A 24,659-nucleotide genomic window follows, 5' to 3' on the forward strand; every position below is an offset into this window, starting at 1 on the left:
TTAATTGGGTTGGAATTGCAGTACAAGTTTTATCTGATGTAACATCAACCCAGTTCACAAATCAAGAGCCCTGCTAAGTATTCCGCTCAATAAGACCTTAGAGTCTTGTGTCTTGAGTTTATACCCAAGTGAATATCATGTGGGTTGACTGCATTCTGGTATCCACATTTCTTCTATGGAGTTGACAAATATTACCCAGAAAAGTTGTGTTTTCTTTCTTCCATTGTTCTTTAATATTCCCTACTGCCATTATGAAATCATTGCTAGCTCAATAACATTGTCAGGGTACAAATCATATCTCCTACACAGAAGTGTCTGCAGATTATATGCACAATAGCTATACTGCTGTATTCATTTAGGAGGCTGATATTCCTTTAAGAAACTCAACAAGTGGATGGATGTGCAGGGCTGGAGCTAAGAGGAGGTCTTTAAACACTTCCAGTTCTTAAGAAATTCAGTATTGCACTAGCTGTAGTTAGTGAGTCCAGGGACAAAGAGCTACAAAGATAGAAGTGTCTCAAGATTAAAAAAAAAAAACATAGTAGGAGAATTGAAAAAAGGAGGATTTGGATCAGTAACCTACTCTGCTCAGTGAAACCTGGACAGTGAGTAATGCTTCTTTACTATTCAATAGATGAAATTATATTACTGCATGTAATAGGGTCCTGCAGAACCAACATCAAAATCCCACATTAAAAAACAAAACAAAACAGATTTTTTAAAAAAAATTACTTCCAAGCACTAATGGGTTAGGACTGAGACTCAATGAATTTCTAGAAAGGATCAGCCTGTACACATACTAAAATATTTAAGACTGTTCCAGAGCTATTTTCTGTAATAATTTTGAGCATTTGTATATAACCATTCTGCATCAGACAACTTTATGAGGAAGTAGCAACTCAGTTACCAGTGGTAAAGGACTTTTGATGTAAGTATTTGCAATAATTTCCACTATGCTTCTTTGAGGTAAGCCTACCACCTTCCATGTAACTCACTTCTAGTACTTCCACTTAGGAATTCAGCCTAAGTGAATAAAGAACTAGTGTTTAAACCATAGTTGCCTTATAAGGCTGATAGAGATTTTTATGGAATCTTAATGTACCTAGTATTTATTACTCTGTCACAGATCTGAAACCTGGTGTCTGGGGAGCCTAAAACATCATTCACCCATTTGCTCGGATGACTTACAGGGGGGATGCTGAAGGGGTGCCTGCTATAGCCATAACACAGAGGTCAACAAGTAACTTTCCAAATGTTATTAGACTGTAGTTCCTGTTATATTTTACTTTTGATGCTATTCACTAGGTCTGGTGAGAGTTGGAGATCACTGTATCTGGAGGGTCATAAATCAACTTCTAAGTGCACATTCTGCAGCCCAGGTCAGCATGTGGCTTACAAGGGGTTTGGGTATAGCCTCCAATGTTTTTCCAGATTCTGGGCATACATGAGAGATTATTTTGTTTTACTCACATATTTCTTAATGTAGATTAAAGCTAAATATCAATTGTGATGCAATAGGATCTACATCGCTACAACTGTGGGTTAAAATCAACTCAATATTTTAACTAGATTTTGTCCTGCCCCCCCCTTTTTTTTTTTAAAAAGTAGCCAGAGTCTCCTACAGTGAGGCCCCCAATATGCATTCAAAGGCTGCAGAGACTTTCAGCCAGCAAGCACTGCACATCTTGCATCAACTCATTTCTGTAGTAATCTAGCACTTGGAAAGAAGAGAGGAGTCCAGCGCTGCCTAGGCTGGAAAACAGTGCCTAAAGATTTGTTGGAAACGCTTAGGAATTTCTCAGAAGGAATTTTCTCAAGCTGCAATTTCCACGTCCCATTCCATTTTCAGTACAAGCGGAATGCAACAGAAACTATAATTGCATGAAATTTAACAAGTTCTACACATTTTAAATGTTTTTGTTGAACTTTCTATAGTATTGTGCCAGAACTAGAATCTACAAACAGAACACAAAAATTGTTGAAGTTTCCACCAAAGATAATATTATATACTAATCTGTTTCCATACCTACAAATACAATCTAGGAAAGGTGCAATTTTATAGTGCAATTTCATCAGAGACTAATTACCCCCAGGTAGTATTTTCATGGCCAAGTCTTGAGGATTGACTAAAACAATTCAAATGAGAGTCATCAGGTTCAGTATTCAATTCAACATCTCAGGGTTTTTTTAAAACAAAAAACTTCCAAAAGAATCTACTATGCTTGGTCTAAGAGTTTATATAATTCTCAGATTATTATATTAAATGAATTAGGTACACACCATTCTTCAAATATTGTTAAAATTTTTGACTTGTGTAACCTAGATATTTTGCAAAGGAATGGTTGAATTGGCAGATTTCTTTTAAAGAGCTATCAGGAAAGTATTAGTTGCAGACTAACACAGCTCTCCTCCTGCACTGCCTACAAAATATGACTATATATCTATCCTTCAGTTCTGTATGCTGGGTAGAGACTATCCAAGGCTGAATATTATTTGCAGGAAGAGAGATCCAAGTGTTCAAATGCTATAGTGCAATATTTTAAACTGGACACTTGCTATTCCTTCTTTCCTTCCATATGACTTTCCCTTTAGGGGAAACACAGCACTTTTAGAATACAATTTGTCTGGAATGAGAGGCTGTGCTACAGTTTCCACCTAAACCCTTTATTTCCCAGCAGCAGGAAGAGAAAATAGAGACACAGGGTAGGCACAACTGAACAAGAAAGTTCCCACCCTCCAAGCCGAGCAGCTGAGATGGAAGCTGAATACTTATTTCAGTTTCAGACTTGGCTTTGGACACTTCCTTCCCTTCAATACTCAAATGATGTTGATAAAGAGAACTCAGTGAAATCTACAAATGCTATCTAACTAATAGTCAAACAGGTAGTGCTTGTGGGCACTGTATGAACAGGAGGGTATGTATATTCCATGTCAGAACAGCCATGGGAAAATATCCCATGCATCTTTCTACAGAGAGGATGTAAAGACCCCGCCTTTGGCAGGTTGTCAAAGAAATATGGGAACATGATGCACTCATTAACACTTCTATTACTGATTGGTGTACTTCAGCACTGTGCGTGATTATCCATACATTTCTCTTCTTCACAGCTATAACTTTGATTCTTCATCAGTTTACTATAATGCATGGCCAAGCAAGCTTAACTCAGTTGAAACCTATTGTCTACCATTTCATTCCTATAGACAGTAAGGGAGATGACCTTACAGTACAGAAATATACAAGGACTGTTACCTAGGTAAAGAGGGCTGAAACATTCTTTAAGGTCTGGAAACCAAGATAATACTCAGAAGCAGCTCAGGTAAATGTCTCTCTCACTCACTGAGGTATACAAAGGAGAGGAGGCATGGCACAGTCAGACTTGCAAGGTTCTGTTGTTATAGCCTATCTCAGTAAAGTATGGTTCTGAACTGGTCTATCTAATGGGGCTGACAATTCCTAAACAATTCCATTTTTATTTATATTCTGTGGACACTATTTCTTTGAATACAACTGGTAACACCAACACACTTCTTTCCATGGATAATTTAATTCCAAGAGTTGTATCACTTCTCAAAATACAATAAATAGAATTTTGTAAGCAAAAGAACATAATCCCAACTTTAAAAAAAAATAGACTGCAAATTGGTCTGTTCCAACACTGATTTATTACAGCCAACTCATGAAACCTAGATAGAATATCCCCTTTGAGACAGGATGGATAATTTGAACTGTTGCTATAATTCTGAGAGAATGAATGTTCTAATTCCAGTTCCATGTATAAGGCTTTAGAACATAAGAAAATAGGATGAATGTTTACTTCTGTTCAGATTTATACTGTTACGAACGAATGACAGTCTCAGCTTGACAGCTGGATGGATACCGTATATCTGAGAAAGAAAGAATCCTTCTTCCTGAACCTCTCAGGTACATAAATACGTTCCTTAACTTTCAAGAATATGAAGTTGGGATTCTGGCATTCAAGAAATGGCAAACACTCCTTTAGGTTTAGTTAATTCTTTCATTATTTGGATTTATTTCTTTGTTTGGGCTTTGGAGACCTAAAATAAAATGATGTTTAGTTCGCATGAATCATTTAGGTGTATTTCATAGTGCAGTGCTAGAAGAGAAAAAATCCTAGTAGCAAAGAAAGGCAATATTGATTTATAATCAATGAATAAGCCATTCACACTGTCATTATAACATCTATGTAGACTTAGCCATGCTTTATAGAAAACTATGACACAGACTTTTGATTTTATAACAAACAGTATTCATAAGTGACAAGGAGGATTAAAAATGTCAAGATAGTAGCTGCAGCTAGGCATTTAAAGCCTCACCCCTTTTAATGTGCACCTCATGGCCACCATCTTAACTTTTTTGGCTGACCCCCAGGTCAAACATGGCCTAGACGCTTGGTCTTGAAATACTACATTAGGCTTCAGGTCTAATTAATTTTAGTGGGATCAACCAAAGGAATCCTAGTGGTTTAATGACCATTTACATGTACACTGTGGTGGAGCGTAAACAAACCAATATTGCAGACCATGCTATGTGTGCAGCATATTACACACATAAACTCCTTTCCTGGATGTCTTCTTTTCCAGCAATAATAATCTTATCAGAAGAGATGCACTGAAATCAATAGGCCTCAGATATCTGTGACAGATGAAGCCCCCAAAACATTTTTCCAGTGGAAAAATAAAGAAGTAAGATATGCTAAACCTTTGGAAAGACTTAGTGTATGCTTAACATCTCCCCAAACCCTAAGAACCCCCTTCATTAAAATATAATGCCAACAAATGGACCTGTCAGCTTGCATGACATCAGTAGCCCTGCAGCTGAAATACAGGAAAATGTCTCACTTCTCAGCCTTTTGGCTAAGTTCATGTGCAATCACTGGCCACCAAAACTTCGGTCACTCTCTCCAGAAATCTAGTGTACAGTAATTACAAGATGTCATGGACATGCTTCTGGATAATACTTACAAGGGTAAAATCGTCTTACTGAACACTCAGATTTAATTGGCAGTTTTCAGCCCTATAGTTGGATTTAAATAACCAGCTATAAGTTGCAGTTCTATAATCTGGTCAGTTTTTTTGCTTAGGCCCTGCAATAAAATAATGAATGATTAATAAAATAATAACCTGACAGTGATACAAAAGTTTCATTGTCTCTTATCTTCTCCTTTAATCACCCCAGCAAATATTTCCTGAATAGTTACAGCAGGAATGAGTACTTATAGTTTTATTCAGGATTTCCTGATTTTGAAAAAAATGTTCATCAGAATCAATCAAGTCTTTTCAGTTTGCTCCCATTTGCATACACTGAATTACAGATTTCATCTCTCCCAGATGGCATGGCCATTGGGAATTTCCCCCAACTATAATTGTAATGCAACACATTTGGAGGACACCCAGGTTGCAGAAGACTGATGTAAGCCAACTAAAATAGTTCTCACTCACCAAAGTATAATCAGAATGTCAGTATTTAAAATGCACAACTCCTCAAGTTAGAAGGAGCGTATAAGTTAAGACCTGGAGGGAAGGAGAGAGGGCATTAATTTCTAGAATACAATGAGCATGTTTTTCTCTCTCTCCTTTTTTGTACGCTAAGGTTGAAACAAAATTTTCTTTTCTGAAGTGATTTGCATTGAAAAAGAAACTCCTCATGGTGCCAATACAGGCTTTGACCTGAATTGCAAATACCACTTTTCTAGAGTTCTTTATCTGGACCATTGCAAAGATGGTCCAATTCCTCCAATTCTGTTATGTAAAAAGCCAGGGAAAGGAGCCCTTTCCACCCAGGTAGGATGATGCCAAGACTACAGACACACTTAAATAAGAAAAAAAAAAAGTAATAGATTTTATTTAGGCTGACCATACGTCCCGTTTTGAACGGGACAGTCCCATTTTTTTAACATTTCCAGACCATCCCGTCATTTTAATATAAATGTCCATTTTGTCCCGTTTTCTTAAAAACCTTACTTAAAAATTTGAAAGTTCCCACAAACTTGTCAGAATTCAGTCTGACTTTGAGTGAAAGGAGGGGGAGCTCAGCAGAAACAGCAGGAAAAAAATGCAGAGCTCAGCCTGGCAGGAAACCTAAAAAGAAAAAAACAGGATCAGCTGATAGGTGGTGATCAGAGGGTGAGCTGATTGGCTCCTGCCTTGAAACAGTGGGAAGAAAAGAACGTAAAAGCACAGCCAGAGGAGGAACGGCTTGTCGGGGACAACCGTTCACTAGACTCTCCAGCTCAGCCTTGCCTCTCACAAACAAAGGAATCCAAAGATTCCCAGCCCAAGAAAACTGGAGACGTTCCTGCCTGCCAATCCAGCCTGTCGCCCAGCCTTGCCCCGTTTTGCCGTCCCAATGTCCCATTTTTGTCACAAGTAAATATGGTCAGCCTAATTTTATTGCATGTAAAAGCATTACCCCTTTTTGTCTAGCAAGGAAGATCAAGACATGATAACCCATGTTGCTGATTTACAACAGGTTGATTTTGATGTTACTACTTGTTCATATCAGCGGCATGGGAATAGCTTACTTCCAATTACTTCAAGATTTAGCAGCCATCTCATGATGAGATTTAGGTTGATTGTCAGGTAAACTTTTAATCCTAAAAGACATAATCATAATCACTAGCTGATCCAGTATGCTTTTTCAGTCATCAAAAATGCTTTATTATTTATTTATTTATTTATTTATTTTATTATCCAATTTGCCCCACCCATCTCCTCCCTTCGGGGGACTCTGGGAGGTTTACAGTAATCAATTAAAACAATTATAAAATCCACAATATAAAATTACAATAATAAATAATATAAATAAAGTAAAAAATAAAAAAGTCCATGTGGCACAAGAATCTAAAGCAGTCCAAGTGTGGGAGGAGTGGTCTATAACAGCCATCCCCATGTAGATCTATTCCCTCTCCACCCCAAGCGAGGCAGTAGAACCAGGTCTTCAGACTCCTCCGAAAGACCAGGAGTGATGGGGCCAATCTCACCTCTGGGGGCAGCATGTTCCATAGGGCGGGCGCCACTGCAGAGAAGGCCCGCTTCCTGGACCCCGCCAAACGAAGTTGTCTTAGAGACAGGGTCTGCAGCATGCCCTCTCTGCACAATCGGGTGGGACAGGCTGATGTAATGGGGAAGAGGCAGTCCCTCAGGTAACCTGGCCCCATGGCATGTAGGGCTTTAAAGGTGATAACCAACACCTTGAATTGGACCCAGAAGCAAACTAGTACCCAATGCAGCTCACACAGCAGCGGTGTTATATGTGCCCTTCTGGGGGCACCGAAAACAGCTCGTGTGGCTGCATTCTGGACCAGCTGAAGCTTCTGGATACTTTTCAAGGGTAGCCCCATGAGGAGTGCATTGCAATAGTCTATATGGGAGATAACAAGGGTGTAAGTGACTGTTCGAAGGGCCTCCCGATCTAGGAAAGGGCATAACTGGTGCACAGCACGTAGCTTCGCAAAGGCTCTCCTGACCACGGCTGCCACCTGCTCTTTGAGCAGGAGCCATGAGTCCAGGAGGACCCCCAGATTATGCACCGGGTCTCTCTGGGGCAGTGCAACCCCATCCAGAACCAGAGATGATAATGTTCCAGATATGGAAGAACCATTAACCCACAGCCACTCCGTCTTACCAGGGTTCAGTTGAAGCCTGTTTTTCCCCATCCAGACCCCTACAGCTCCCAGACACCGCGAGAGGGCAGTCACAGCATTACTTACCTCACCTGGGATGGAGATGTACAATTGATTAATATCAGCATATTGATGATACCTCACCCTGTGGTGATGGATGATCTCACCCAGTGGTTTCATATAGATGTTGAAAAGGAGCGGAGAGAGTACTGAACCCTGTGGGACCCCACAAAGAAGAGGCCAAGGGTCAGACCTCTCGCTCCCTATCACCACCAACAGGGACCGGCCCTGGAGGAAGGAGGTGAACCAGTACAAGACCATGCCGCCCACCCCCAACTCCCTGAGCCGACCCAAAAGGATATCATGGTCGATGGTATTGAAAGCTGCTGAGAGATCAAGGAGAGCAAGGATGGATGCACTGCCACCATCCCACTCCCACCAGAGATCATCCGTAAGTGCAACCAATGCCATTTCTGTCCCATAACCGGGTCTGAAACCTGACTGAAAGGGGTCCAGATAATCCATTTCCTCCAGGACCCTCGGGAGCTGCACTTTTTATTATACTTTTATCTCACCTTTATTGTTAGACAATTCAAGGTAATATACATACCTAATGCTCCACCTCCTATCTTCCCCACAACAACAGTGCTGTGAGGTGAGTTGACTAACAGAGAGTGTCTGGGCCAAACAGCTGGCTTTTATGCCTAAGAGAGGAGTAGACTTCATGGCCTTCTGGTTTCTAAGCTAGCACCTTAACCCAGTGTTTCTCAACCTTAGCAACTTTAAGATGTGTGGACTTCAACTCCCAGAATTCCCCAGCCAGCAGTGCTCATTTTCTGGACTCTGTAAATTTTCACAAATGAGGCAGAACAACAACTGCAATGCTGGCTGGGGAATTCTGGGAGTTGAAGTCCACACATCTTAAAGTTGCTAAGGTTGAGAAACACTGCCTTAACCACTACATCAAACTGGCCCTCCTGTTTCCAAGGCTCTATAAAGCTACTGTCAGCTGCAATATCCTAATCTGAATTGTAGGTACAGGGTTATCACAAATAAAAGGCGTAGTAGCAGTCTCAAAAGGAATGAGAAAAATGCCCTCAAATCTATTTTATTATAAATTATATTTTAGACATAACCATATGTAAAATGATAAAAATGAGTTTGACTCCTGGTGACTACTTGGACATGTCCAGATTGTTTTTGTGGTATGATTAAGCAAGTGGTTTACCAGTGTCTTCTTCTGACATGTTTCTTTCGAGCTCCCAATCTAATCTACAGTTTTGGGATTTTTAGATTGTCTCCCATCATAATCATTACAAATCCTGAGACCAAGCAAGATCAGCTAAGAGAGGCTCCTGATGTAGAATAATCGTTTATAATATGCTCCCTAGATATTTTTTTTCATTAAAAAATAGGTATAGTTGAAAAGTGCAACTTTAAAATTAGTATTCAGATTATTTTCTCCCTGGACATTTGTTTAGAATTGCCTTCTTAAGTGCAAGCAAAGCCAGACAATTTGCTGCCTCAGGCAGAAAATCCAGATGAACTCAATGTGTAAATATATTACAAACAAATATTGTACTCTTTATTGATCCATTTCATATTTGTTGCCTGCCCTGTGATTTAACTAACAGTAGGACTGGTTCTAAATTATGATTCCATCATTTTTTAATATAGGTTGGGTTGTAATTTGTGGTTGGAAACACACCATTACTGCACCAATTTAATCTTGAATCTTTCAATTAGTAGCTTCTCTTAGGGTTGCAAAGTAACTGGATTTCTGTTCCTGAATGGTTACAGTCACTGTATCATCACAAGGTTTGAAATGTGCTTTGAGGAGTAGCATTAACAACTATGGTTTAAGGCAGTGATCTCACCAGACAGCACACTGATATTCAGCAGCAAAACATAGGAATTCAACTATTTTTAATAGAAAAAAGTCATAAGATAGATGCTTTAAGCCTTCGTTATGCTTAACATACCTAACTTGCTTGTTTTTAATAGCCTCCAAACTCCAATATACAGTATATTTGGAAAAATGTATGAATTTTTCAAATAAATATATAAAAAGGCTGAAAATTTCAATTGATGTCATATTCAGGTCTTTTGTGACCTTCAAGAATAATGAAAAATTGTGGACCCTTTTTCTGGCAATGAAACATAACATAATCTAGGATGAAAATATAACTTAGGATGAAAAAGTGAATGATACAGTATAAGTAAAACAGTTTTGTGAACTGGTAGTTACAGTGCCCAATAAATTCTCCTTCCCTTGGCAGTCTATATATAATGTTTACTTGTTTACAATATCTCAATTTTAACCCCTTTTCAAAATATAATAAAAGAGACTTAATTTAACCATATCTTAGCACAATAAAAATCAACAGTTACTATACACAGAACTGTTAGAATCTGTTTCTATTTCCATGGGCGTGCTTGGAAAATGCTTTTGATTTTTGAACAGAGAAGCATGCATTAACATTGTGAAAACATAAACAGACTCTTTTCAGAGCAAGCTTCCATTAACCAGCATACAAATAATTACGCAATTTATTTCAAGGGCCCAAGGGAACTTCTGTATTGATTGCCTATCCTAACATACTCAGACTCACAAGCAAAGGCTTAATAAGATCTGATTTATTAAAGAATAGTATGCAAATACAAAGAAAGCTGAGAATGAGCAAAAGCGCACCAAATACAAACTAAAAACCCTCGGTGCAAATGTAATCCCTCCCCTCGCCCAACCGTTTCAAATTCCCCATCCCAGGTGCTGGCAATGAGTTCTATTGATCTCCTGGGAATACAACCTTGAACACACTCTATAACCCAAACACATTCCATTCAGCTGAATACAGAAAACAACCCCAGTGCAAGGACTCCTCACAGCCCCTCCCAAACAGAACACGCATCAGCAACTTGACATGCGAAGTGTTACGATGTACAATGAACATTGAAACGGTGAACATGACATACCGCCCCCCCAAAACAAAGGAAAACATCAAGGAGCAGGTTTCAAAGGGTAAGCCAGATGAAAGCGCCTAACTAATACAGGAGCATTGACGTTGCGAGCAGACACCCACTCAGGGTGTGTGAAGTGCTTCCAATGGATAAGGTACTGAAGGGTGCCACGAAGCCGGCGGGAATCAAGAACCTCCTTCACCTCAAAATGCTGCTGCCCGTCAATCATGATCAGAGCAGGGGGGGGGAGGCTGGCCATGCCAATGAGAAGAGTGGCTGACAGCCTTGAGCAAGCTGCAATGAAAAACAGGATGCAAACGTTTCAGATTGTGAGGTAAATCTAACTTAAAAGTAACAGGATTCACAATGCCAATAATGGGGAAAGGACCAATAAATTTCGGGGCCAACTTTTGTGATGGTTGTGGGGACTTCATGAACTTGGTGGACAGATACACTTGATCACCAACTTTAAAATCAGGCTGAACATTTCATCGCTTGTCCGTGTGCAATTTGTAAGCAGACTGGGCATCAGCCAAAGCCTGCTGAATCACCGCCCATGAATCAGCCAGTTGAGCAGCCCAATCAGAAGCAGAGAAGGGCTGGGTAAGGGGTTGTGGCAGCTCAGGAATGGGCACGAAATCCCTCCCAGAAACCACACAAAAAGGGGTGTGCCCCGTGCTCTGATGGACCGCATTGTTGTAAGCCACCTCAGCAAAAGGGAGCAAATCAACCCAATTGTCCTGTTGGTAGTTTATAAATGCCCTCAAAAATTGCTCAAGGGTCGAATTTAAAACCTCTGTAGATCCGTCAGTCTCAGGATGTGAAGCAGTGGACAACGCCTGCTTGGTGCCAATCAATTTTTAAAAAGATTTCCAAAACTGGGAAGTGAACTGTGTCCCGCGGTCCGTGACCAAACGGGCTACCGTGGAGCCGGTAGATATGTATTAGAAAAAGGCGTGCCAACTGTTGGGCGGAAGGAATAGAAGCACATGGAATGAAATGGGCTTGCTTGGAAAAGTAATCCTTGACTACCCAAATCACAGTCTTCTTCTGGCTGGGAGGAAGGTCAACAATAAAATCCGTAGAAATCTCCTCCCAAGGGCAGGATGGGCTCGCCACTGGCTGCAAGAGTCCCTGCAGTTTACCCCCTTTTCATTTGGACATGGCACACACCGGACAGGAAGCAACATAGTCTTTCACATCGCGCCTCAGAGTGGGCCACCAAAACTGGCACCGCACCAGGTGCAATGTTTTCACAAACCCAAAATGCCCAGCAACCTTATCATTGTGAGAACGGGTTAAGATTTCCCCCCGCAACTGTTCAGGCACATAGAGGCGGTTCTGTTTCCAAGCTAAACCACCGCCAAAGGAAACATTGTCTCTGTTTGCCTGCAACCAAGTGTCAGATTTTGGTGTCTGGAGAAACTGCTGGTGCAATTGAGAGGGAATTGGCGTCCGCCTCCCTACCGGCGAAACCAGGGCCGGAGGCAGCTGTGCACGGGTTTGGCTGTGAGTGACAGCCTGCAGACCCAGCTGTGACTCCATCCACACAGTACCACACAGTACCACAGTACCACAGTACCACACAGTATCTCAGCAGCATGGACAGAATCTTGGGGCAACCTTGAGAGAGCATCAGCAAGGAATTTTTTCTTCCCCGGAATAAACTTCAGTTGGAAATCAAAACGACTAAAAAATTGAGCCCAGCGAATCTGTTTAGGACTGAGTCACCAGGGGGTGCAGAGTGCTTCCAGATTCTTATGGTCAGTCCAAACTTCAAAAGGGCATCTAGCCCCCTCTAAAAGGTGGCACCATGCCTCTAAAGCTGCCTTAACTGCAAAAGCCTCCTTCTCCCAAACATGCCACCTCCATTCGGTCTCAGAGAATTTCCTGGACAAATAAGCACAAGGCTTCAATTGATTGTCAGAATCTTTTTGCAGCAAGAGTGCCCCAATTGAAAAATCAGAAGCATCCACTTGAACGACAAAGGGTCTAGTGGGATCAGGGTGCTGCAAAATGGGTTCACCAGTGAAAAGGATTTTTAGCTTTTTGAAAGCTGCTTGGCATTCAGGTGTCCAATTGAGCACTGCCCCCGGGTTCTTCACCTTGCACGTGTCCCCCAACCCCTTGGTACGTAGTAAATCAGTGAGGGGCAAGGCAATTTCAGCGAACCCCTGGATAAACTGGTGGTAGTAATTGCTAAATCTGAGGAAACTTTGTAGTTGCCTCTGGGTACGTGGGCGTTCCCACCCCCAGATCGCTTGAATTTTTACAGGGTCCATTTCAATGCCCTTGTCAGATATCCTATACCCCAGATAGTCAAGTCGAGTTTTGTGAAACTCACATTTAGAAAGTTTGGCATAAAGTTTGGCACTCCTAAGCTTGCTTAACACCTGTTTGAGGAGGTGTTCGTGCTCCTCCTCAGTTTCCGTGTAAATCAAAACATCATCTAGATACACCAGTATCCCTTTAAACAAATGATCATGCAACACTTCATTAATCAATTGTATAAACACCCCGGGTGCCCCCACCAACCCAAAAGGTAGGACTTTGTACTGGAAAGAACCCAATGGACAATTAAAAGCAGTCTTCCATTCATCCCCCTCCCGTATGCGGATGCGAAAATAGGCTTCCCGCAAATCCAGCTTGGAGAAAATTTTGCCCTTTGACAAATGGGCTAACATGTCTTTTATTAGCGGCAGAGGGTACTTGTTCGATATTGAGATGGCATTTAACCCCCGGTAGTCTGTACAGAGTCTTAGCGTGCCATCCTTTTTGTCACGGAACAGCACAGGGGCTCCCACTGGAGAATTCGCTGGTTCGATAAATCTCCTGGCCAAGTTCTTATCAACAAAGTCCCGCAGTGCCTCAAGCTCTTTTTGAGTCATTGCATAAATCTTCGGCTTGGGCAGTTGAGCGTTGGGGACCAACTCTATCGCACAGTCAGTTTTTCGATGAGGGAGTGAACATGACAACTTCACACTGTAAAACCACTTCCAAAATGCATGGGTCTTTCAAAAAAAAAGATAATGCTATAACAGGCAATAGTTCTGATGCACAAGAATAAATGATCAAAATTCCTCTGGGTATGGTTAAACCTCTGATTTCATTACCTCCTGGTAGCAACAATAGAAAATGTTGATTCTGTTTTGGCTCTGTTTTTTGATATCATAGAAGTTGGAATAAATCTGTAATCTATAGTGCAATTTGATAATTTTCAGTGTTAGAAGTAATAGTTACATGAAGAAAGCCTCTTTAGAAAGCTCTCATCCTTCCAAAGTCCTACTGGGAATTCACTATGAAGTTTAAATTCAGAAGCTTTAGAGATGAAAGCATCTGAAGGAATAGGGCTATGCAGCACTGCAGGTTTGAGTTTTTTAAAAAAGCTACACTCACATCTGCACACAACCCAAAATTACTTTTTTAGAAGTAAATCCAGAGTTTTGCATCGCCCTAGTGTGTGTACGTATGTAGGCAACATACAATTCTGGTTTAGCAAGTAACTTTTTGTAAACTACAAAAAAAGATTTCCTTTTGCAGGAATTAAGATTGGGTGTGAAGTAATTGGTTACATTACCAGTTTCAAGTAGGTTTAATACTCCAACAAGCTCTGTTAAATGTTTATTAATAGCAGAAGTTAGTCTGGGAACATCAGTAAATGTTTTTCTCATAAATCATTACAAATGTGAACAATGAGATTTTTAAAAATACTCTAAACCACTGCATAGCCAGATGGTAAAAGAGCAAACATGCAAATTTACTTGCTCAGAGTCTGTCTGCCTATACCACAAGTTCCTGTAGCTTGATACACATCCGTGATTTATATTAGTTAGTCAAATGTCGCATACTCACTTTTTCCCTGTTGCAATAAGCAATGATCAACATCCTTGAGATGCCACCATCAGTTTTCTTTCATGCTTGCTCTTTGAATATTTCAGACACTTCAATCTCATGTCTAAGCTTTAATCTCATAAGGGCTACATTCTAAGATAGATTTACATTGTATGTATGTATGTATGTATGTATGTATATGAATGAATGAATGAATGACATTTATTTTAGAATAATTTATCATATTTGTCTTGTCATGAGTGCATTAAGGGAAAATAACAGAATTTCAGTAAATAAAAGTTGACATTTACTGGATGATTGTGATAAATTTTACAGAATTCTATATATATTCTGCAGAAGAGTTGCATATTGTGGAGGTCTGGAGGCACTAACTCTGATCTTTCTAGGGATATACTAGTTGCCTCATTCTCCATTATAGGGAAGCGTCCACAAGCACTATACAGGAGAGAATGTTTGCAGCAAAAGCTAGTTTGCAGTAGAACCAGATTCATGAACGGTTGCAAAGAAGATATATATTAGAGCTCTGCAGTCAGTGTTGGTCAGTGTCCAACTGCACAAGCAATGTATAATCATTGTGTGATAGAACTTATAACCTGAATCCAGCAGGTACATCAAGGGACCCTCCTCATTCTCTTTTAGTCAGTTCTAATGAAGGTATTAGAGAGCTAGTTTGGTGTAATGGTTAAAGAGCTCAACCAGAAGTGGAGGGAGTTGAGTTCTAGTCTTCCCTTAGGCATCAAGCCAGTTACTTTCTCTCAGATTTGAAAATCGAAAAACATCTTGGAAGAAGGTACTGGCAAGCCCCTTCTGATAATGTTATCAAAAAAACTACCTGGACCTGTCCATGAAGTACCAGGAGTCAAAGATTGACTCAAAGGACCCTAGCAAGACAACAATGAAGATATCATTCTGCTTTCTGTTCTCTTACCTGTCCAAGACAGAGCATAAAATTAAGCAGAAGTAGCAGCCACTACATACATTTTTTGTTCTCTTCTAGACAGGTTGAACCAAAGGGAAAAATAATAGTAGAATGGAAGCAGGATTACTCAGGGAGGAAGGACCAATGAAAATGTCTTGTCAAAACAAAAACCAGACCAAACCCCTGCATCCAACATTCAGGGAAAAAGTAAGGAATGACATTATACAGATGACTTAGACTGGAAAAGAATCCTAGATGTTTTTAGTTTGAATTTGGTGCGCTTTCATCATTCTCAGCTTTCTCTGTGATCCTGCATACTATTCTTTAATAAATCAGATATCTTTGAATTCCTGCTCATGAGTCTGATGTTTAGAATAGGCAACCGTTACACTAGAAGACAGGAAAACAAAGGGAAAAAAACCAGGGCTCAGAGGCCAGGAGACCAAAGGGACCCTTGAACTAGAGAGAATTTTCTTTCAAAGGAGAAGAGAATTTCTCAGAAATTTTCATAGGTAGCATGTGGTACTCTTGTCCCTCTTTAGGTATGAAATGGCCAAGTGTGAAGATCTTTCATTCATTGTACAGTAATTCTTCCGGCATTCTGGAGCCTAGCTTCCCACACTTTAATTCAGTCCCAAAGACATCATGAAGGAACTCCTTCCATGGGGCTTTGGCACATTAGGAAATATGGGCAGCTGGGGAGTCTTCGGAGTGATGAAAAAGTAAGTAACAAGAAAACAGCAACTGCAATTGCACCCTCTAGCACTGCCAACAACAAGGTAAGCTCAAAAACACAAGAGAAATGTAGAAGACCCAGCCACACAATCTGAGAATAAGGTAGACAAAGAAATACATCTTTGGGTGAATAAAACACCTAAGAATGTGCAGTGGTCAAAACAATGACCTGAACCTAAGTAAAAAGTAAAACCTAAGAGACAGTAGAGGAAGAAGCCAAAGGTCTAAGCACCTGGGAAGAAGCAAGGACTAATAAGAAACAAGTACATTTCAGTTGATGGAATGCCTTCCAAGAAAGGAACATTATGGGTTGTGAATCATCATCATCATCACCACAAATTTATTTGATCAATGATCAGAATGACAGAAGACTTGGACAGCAACATTGTATTACAATAATATAGCATAATAAAAACCAGTTGAAAAAACATTGTGAAATTTTTATGACATAACATACAACTTTACTCACACTGGGCATAGTATCTATTCTTTGTTACAGCGTATCTAATTATGTAGTAATTTCATAGCTATGACACAAAATTTAGCTACGTAATATGTGACATTAGGCTTATTGTCTGATGAGAGAGAAGCAAGATAAAACTTACCTGATTGTCCTGACATATCAAACAAGGGAGACATGAAAGATTGAAGGCTACCTTGATAATATGTCGAAAAAATAGCATAAAACCAAATTGGATTGACCATAAAATGGCTGTAACCAAAAGGGCAAGGAGTGAAAGCTTATTAGACATTACATTTAAATAATTAGGATCCACTGAACTTCTTATGGGGAATCTTCTGATTTTCTTCAGCTGTAGTGCTTCCTCAGAACATATACCCCTTTATTTATACTGTATTAACTGGATAGAAAGAAAATATTTTTCCCCAAATAATTACTGGGAGGTTGTATTACATTTGCTCAGAAGCTGTTGAAAACAGTGGAATTAGAATGAGGTGCAAATGGCTGCAGAGTTTTGTTCTGCAAATCTTGGATGCTTTTTGAAGATTAGTTTGGGGAGAGGGGATGTTTGCTAGGCCAAAACAAGCTTTTCTCTCTTTTCTTTTCTTCTCTATCTACTTACCTCTTCCCTTCCATCTCATTAAGCTTTGTTTTCCCCTCCCCCTTTCTTCCCCTTCCCAGTTTAATCAACCACTCCCTTTAGCCCATCTCCAGGTTGGTTTTTCTTCCTTCTTTTATGTAGTCTCTGCTGGATGGAGGGAGGGGAAGTGGTAGCTTGTGTGTGCAAAATAAAGGTTGGTATAAGCAAATGGAGCTAAACTGATTTTGTAAATAAGATACATTATTTTACAGGTAATATATTTAATAATTATTAATTGCATTAATATAAATGTCTCCCCCTTGGGTGGCTGGGCGGGTAAGGTTTCTAGAAAGTCATGGTGACCTGGGCATTGCACAGAATTTTTTATCTGTTTGTGTATGTATGTTTATTCTGTAATGGTGGGGATCATCTTAAATTCAAGATACCTTCCTTTCCTGTGAATGTGATGGTCCCTTGATCTACAAGAGCATGTCAACAAAAGAGAACTAGCTATGAAAAGAACTCAGAGTTATATGAATTCATAAAGACATTAGTATAGGAAAAAACACTAATCACACTTGTCGGCAACTCTCATGATGTAGTACATAGGATGTACTGATTCTTTCACAAGACTTATTTGATCAACCATATAAAAAACTCTAGTAACAGAATCAAATGACTCATGTTAAAATATACACTTAAAATGCATTATTTGTTTTATTTATTCTGTTTATTTAATATAATGTTTATATGCCCCCAGCAACAGAGACTCTAGGCAACACCCAGGAAATCCCAATAATCCTAGTTTACATAAAACAAACCACAACAACTGGTTGGCCATGCAATCCAGTATGGGACAAAGGTGCATTGAAAAAAAAAAGTTTTAAATGCAAGTTCAGTTGGAGCCCAGCTTACATCTGGGGGCAGAATATTCCATAATATGGGGGCTACCATGGATAAGGCCTGCCTTCAGGCCTATGCTCCTTTTAGCTTTCATGAGAGAGGGATCCTAAGTTGACCTTCTCTAGATGCTTGGACCAGAGAAGAGAATCATGTTTGGTGAGGTTATCCCTAATATGTATCCTGGCCCCTCACATAACCAGCACTTTTAACTGGGCCCAGAGGTATACTGGAAATCAGTGTGGTGACCTCAAGATGGGCAGAGCTCTGCAATAATGGATTTCCTAACCAGCAGTTTGGCTACCACAGTCTGCGCCAGTTGCATCTTCCAAATCATTTTTAAAGGCATCCTCATGTAGAGTGCATTGAAATAATCCAGCATTAGGTAAGGCCATAATTGGCATATCATCCAAAGCCTGGCAAACCTACACACACACATCATTGAGGCTACAGCCTCCACCTTCTGTTCAAGCAGGAACAGTCTGTGCACAAGGACTACCAAGTAATGGATCAGCTCTTTAGGAGCAGCATGACCATATCAAAAGCAACCACCAGGATTGAAGTTATCAGATAGCCAAGATGTTTATGGATGAACAGAAACTCTGTCTTGCTTGGGTTTAGTCTGAGCTTGGTTCTCCACATCCAATCTCCTGTAACCTCCAGATATCAGGTTCAAAACTTCCTTAGCATCTCAAGACCAACCTGGGGTGGCAGTGTATAACTGAGTATTATCAGCATATTGATGAGACCTCACTCCAAAGTGACTTGCCTAGCAGTTTCATATAGAAGTTAACTAACATGGAACAGTCTAGAAGAATACAATATTCAATGGTACTAAGTGCTGCCAAGATATCTAATTAGTTGATAAAGGGTATGGTCCTCCCATCCTGAACCTAATGAAGAACTCTGACTGAAAGGGATCCATATAATACAATCCTCTCCTAAATCTGTTCCGGAAAGTTCCTTCAAAATTCTGGAGCATATTTTATCCCCTCCTAAGGCTTCTAATAGAAAAAAAAAAAAGTGAGTCACCAAAAATAGAACATTACATTCCACCCCAGATAAGTGTCCGTGGGTTCACATTTATTTATTTTAATGGAGGCAGTAGCTAGGATGGGTATTGAAAGTTTACTTTGGGCTCAACGATTTAAAAGGCATTTTTCATTGCCTAGCAGTTAATCAACAGCCTGAAACATTTAGTCATTGGGCAATATCTCAGCAAGAGGAAGAAAACTCACTAAACATTATTTAACCAAAGAAGGAAATAAAAGACTTTTGTTGCTGGGAAATACCCTTTATAACAAAGTCCATGCTTGAAGGCCAGAAAATAAATCCTTTAGCTTTACTTAAAACAGTCTCTGACAATATAAAGGATGAAAACATCACTCCCTGGACTTGGAACATTTACACTAATACCCAACTCAGTGCTTTTGTTAACAAATAAGGAAGTTGGATAAAAGTTTCACTTCCCTAATAAATCATACACACAGTTCTACTCTACTCTTCAGGCACAAGTGTCCACTGTGGGGGCAAGTGACTCTGCATGCATCTTGACCTCATTCTGCAAATGCCACAAATTATGTGCAGTAATACAATATAATTGTGGCATTATTGTAGCTTTTATCAGACCCCTGTATCTTCAGCCCATTTACTTGGAATGATTTCTATGGATTTTATAAACTAATAACTTTCTTACGTTTAGTACACAAAAAATGCAGAACAAAAGTAAAACCAGAGCAAAACAATTGTAAGTACAAAATAATGGCATGTGTATTTTTAAACAAATGTAAATGCAACTTTCCTAGAGCAACAAGAGATACGCGTCCTGTTGCATTGCATATTTAACCCAGTCAGCGGCTAATCTAGTCTTATCCAGTCTGGTCATCAAAAAACGACCTTTTGTACGTTTCTCCCACCAACCCCTTGAGTAGTACATGGCGTCTGGACCAGGTAATAGGCCTTCCCAGGGGTGACCCCCATTCTATGGAAAACTCCCCCCCATCGCCAAGGTACAGATGGTCCCTACCCTATTGGCATTTTGTAAACCAGCCAAAGCAGCACTATTTCAGCAGGTGTTTGGCTTAGGGTGATTTAAGCTATTAGGAACCTATGAGGATTTTGATTTTTACCGGGATTTTAATAATTGCATTTTTATTCCTATTTTTTTTTATTGTGTGTGATTCTATAGTAGAGTTCTTCAGATAAATAAATATCTCCTGATCAATTATTCTGGCAGTGCATAATGAGCCAAGAGTTTCCATTTTGGGATTTACAGAATCCTTTCCATTTCCTCCAGTCCTGTCTGGAGTGAACATTTGAGGCAAGCAAGTACTCGCGAGGCTTTATTATACCATCACATTTCTTGTCACATTTTCTTTTGTTCCTTCTGGTATATTGTTGTTATTCTTGCATTGTTTCATATATGCATTCCATTTTTCCCCCTCAGATTTTATGCAAATAGAAAGAAAGAAATGATGCTTTTTGCAAAGAGTGGGTACAAGATTACCTAGCTGGCATTCTAGGAAGGAAAAGTTTTTGAGGAAGAGACAGGATCATGGCTGGGACAAATACTATAGGAGGAAAGAGATTCCAGGAAGTTTCATATCTGTTTCATGAAGTACAGCTCATTTACTTCTAAAGAAAATCCAAAAACAAACTTTAATAAGGCTCAGGACCCAGAATGATACGAAGTATGCAAATAGAAGCCCACCATCCCACCATCTGCACCCCATCAAACAGATGCTGAGCACATGATCCATAATACTGTTAGTCTTCTGTGATCTGCCCTTGACATTCCCCTGGATACCAAATCCAAAACAAAAGTATATGGGCCATCCAGGCTGAAGTTACTTAAGGATTACTTTTCAGGAGACATGCAGAATAAATACTGCAGATCACTGGCCATTTGTGGTGGAGGAGTGTGTGTAATAAAACTGAAGTGGGTTTGTCCAGAGTAAATGATTTCTTTATTCTTCCCCATCACCCTAGTTTTATCTCATTAATTTAATTAAAAGCATGAAATTTAATTTTAATTTACAAAAATCAGTTGTGCCTGAGGAAGGTGGTACCCCCCCCCCAAATCTCTCCCTTGGGGAGCACATGCATCTCCTGGGCCAGAGGTTGTCCACCCATAATGTAGCATGACTCATGTTTCCCAAGAGTCCAAGGATATGTAACTTTCATGGGTTCTTGTGATGATTGAAAATGCAAACATTTCTCTTGTAACCTTTATTTGTCTGCTTGAAAAGGGACAAAGAACAAAGGTCAAATCTGATGTAAACTTAGAACAGTTTTAATTTTAAGGAGTGTTTCGGCTCCTCCTCAGGAGCCTAGGGCTCTGTCTTTTTTTTCTTCCTGCAGAGTACCTGTGTAAAAGGCAGCAAGGACAATGCCAGAAAAAAAATAGGGGGGAGAAAGAGGTAGGTGGCAAAGCAGTAATGACAGTAATGGTTCTAGAGACCTTTGTTGCGGTAAATATATCTGCAGTATCTTATCAAAATTGGCTGTACCAGATAGTGGGCAGAGGCATCAAATTTCACTTTGATATAATTCCTGAAAGAGGGAAGGTAGAAAAAGCACCTGTGGGATGGGGAGTGGGATTGGTTCCTAAATTAGAATCCAATAAAAGTTGTTTGGCATGGATCTAGATTCCAAGATAGCCTTTAAGGATCCTACCATTTTGGAAATGAAACTGGCTTTTATTCTGTCCCTTGTATATCTGCCTAATTCTTCAGTTTGTCTTGGTTTAGTCACTGGTTCCAAGAAGGAATTATCTAATTCCGCTATTAAAAAAAAAAATCTGACTGTATATTAGTACGACATCTTGGGTGGTAATAAAGGTTAATATGAAGAGCTAGAGCCTGAAGGAAAAAACACACTTCTGGAAGTTTTTGTGTGTAGTTGATTTCTACAGAATATTAGGAGAAGCATTAGAAGCACTGAAGAAATGGACTGTGTTAGGAAACACTTTGTAGGAAGACAGCAAACGAGTTTTGATGAAGCAAGGTCTTCTCATAAACATGCAAGGAGAACCGTAAGTGCTCCTGTCACGGTCAGTTAGGAAGAAGCACTGTTAGAACAAAATAAATCTGCAGATAGAATAGGTCTCCAACATTCCGGTCCAGCAGGCACCCTAGAAATATCTTTTCCAAATGTAGTATCTCGGTATTACACGGTGGAAGTTTTTTAAAAGTTTCATTTGTTATTAAGGAAAGCTAATAGGAGCTGCATGGATGATACTGATCCACTGATGCTAAATACTTGGAGGGAAACCATGAAGAACAGAAGGGCAAGAGTATAATGAATATGAAAAAAATTAAAAATTGTATAAAATGTAATCCTGCAATTAAAGAGTCACAGATCTTTTATATTGGAGATGCATATCATTGGAATGGTGTCCCTAGACCAATTTCAGTGTAGGCAAAGATCAGCGGTGTCTCTGAGATTCACGAGTGAGGTATAGCCCCTTTCAACTCGAAAAAACTACAACGTTAGTTATTTTCTTTTTTGGGGAATGTAAGAGTCAAAGCTACACATCCCACTGAGATCAGTAGAAAAACTCCCCTATATTGAATTTAAAGTTGCAAATCATAGGAATGATTGGTTCAGACCCTCTGAAGAAGAAAAGGGAATTCTGATTCCAAATGGAAGAATTCTCCCCCACCTGCCTCCTTGGCTTGGAGGCTCTGAAGCTGAGAAAGTTGGTAACATATTCCCTCAGCCAACCAAATTAGCATGGTGCAAAGGGAGCATGGCGGAAGAAGTGTTTATTCAAATTTATTTTTTCTTGTCTTTCTTGCAATAGAATGACTGATTACCTCCCTCCCTCCCTCCTTTCAAGGAAAAAGATGTATGTGTATACTGTATGTTAGCACAACTATGCCCTCTGGTGGCTATCAATGTCCTATTAAAAAAATCAAACTATTAAAAGTCATTTATTTATTTTTAATCAATTAACTGATTAGCCAACAAAGTATGAATATAGTATTATATGCTGAATTGTTTTGTATATTTTTAGTAATGCAAATGATTTCTTTTAACTATAAGACTTGCTTTGGAGAAATAATCTCAAATGCATTGACCAGTCAAGAAATGTGTCTGGGTATGCCAAAACTGCTGAATGCTTTCCCCAAAGAGTAGATTTAGTTATGAATTGTAACAATAATGCATTATTTCTAGTCCACTCTTTTTAGAACTCTGGAAAGTGCCTTATACTTGAGTGAGTCAAATTATGACAAGCACATAAGATATGATTTTAGGGCTATATGCTTGAACCCATGTCATCTGCAATGTGATCATGAACATGAGCTATTACAACATGTATTGACATGTGCATGTAATGTGAATCCTGATACTCACCATTGCCAAATGCAATATGGTTGGTGGCAAACAAGAGTGCAGTTAGTTCTTTATCATTTGTAATTTGTTCAGTTGTTGTTTATTCGTTCAGTTGCTTCCGACTCTTTGCGACTTCATGAACCAGCCCACGCCAGAGCTTCCTGTCAGTCGTCAACACCCCCAGCTCCCCCAAGGACGAGTCCATCACCTCTAAAATATCGTCCATCCATCTTGCTCTTGGTCAGCCCCTCTTCCTTTTGCCCTCCACTCTCCCTAGCATCAGCATCTTCTCCAGGGTGTCCTGTCTTCTCATTATGTGGCCAAAGTACTTCAGTTTTACCTTTAATATCATTCCCTCAAGTGAGCAGTCTGGCTTTATTTCCTGGAGTATGGACTGGTTTGATCTTCTTCCATTCCGAGGCACTCTCAGAATTTTCCTCCAACACCACAGTTCAAAAGCATCGATCTTCCTTCTCTCAGCCTTCCTTATGGTCCAGCTCTTGCAGCCATATGTTACTATGAGGAATACCATTGCTTTAACTATGCGGACCTTTGTTGTCAGTGTGATGTCTCTGCTGTTAACTATTTTATCGAGATTTGTCATTGCTCTTCTCCCAAGGATTAAACGTCTTCTGATTTCCTGGCTGCAGTCAGCGTCTGCAGTAATCTTCGCACCTAGAAATACGAAGTCTGTCACTGCCTCTACATTTTCTCCCTCTATTTGCCAGTTATCAATCAAGCTGGTTGCCATAATCTTGGTTTTTTTGAGGTTTAGCTGCAAGCCAGCTTTTGCACTTTCTTCTTTCACTTTCATCATAAGGCTCCTCAGTTCCTCCTCGCTTTCAGCCATCAAAGTGGTATCATCACATATCTGAGATTGTTAATGTTTCTTCCAGCGATTTTAACTCCAGCCTTGGATTCCTCAAGCCCAGCATGTCGCATGATGTGTTCTGCGTACAAGTTGAATAGGTAGGGTGAGAGTATACAGCCCTGCCGTACTCCTTTCCCAATCTTAAACCAGTCCGTTGTTCCGTGGTCTGTTCTTACTGTTGCTACTTGGTCGTTATACAGACTCTTCAGGAGGCAGACAAGATGACTTGGTATCCCCATACCACTAAGAACTTGCCACAATTTGTTATGGTCCACACAGTCAAAGGCTTTAGAATAGTCAATAAAACAGAAATAGATGTTTTTCTGAAACTCCCTGGCTTTTTCCATTATCCAGTGGATATTGGCAATTTGGTCCCTAGTTCCTCTGCCTTTTCTAAACCCAGC

At 39.9% G+C, this 24,659-nt stretch overlaps 1 protein-coding gene across 2 annotated transcripts in view; it reads left to right on the top strand.

Moving 5' to 3' along the window:
* The first annotated feature begins 467 nt into the window (after positions 1–467).
* Positions 468–24,659, top strand: part of PIGR (polymeric immunoglobulin receptor) — a 37,165-nt gene continuing 12,973 nt past the window's right edge. The window contains exon 1 of one of the 2 annotated variants that reach the window (XM_063297465.1): positions 468–605. The gene's annotated coding sequence lies outside the window, so the exon portion shown is untranslated. Of the gene's footprint in view, positions 606–21,371; positions 21,467–24,659 lie in introns of those variants that run through there. The other variant, XM_063297464.1, reaches the window with a different exon arrangement.

Source organism: Candoia aspera, chromosome 3, assembly GCF_035149785.1.
Source record: "Candoia aspera isolate rCanAsp1 chromosome 3, rCanAsp1.hap2, whole genome shotgun sequence".
Lineage (NCBI taxonomy): Eukaryota > Metazoa > Chordata > Lepidosauria > Squamata > Boidae > Candoia > Candoia aspera.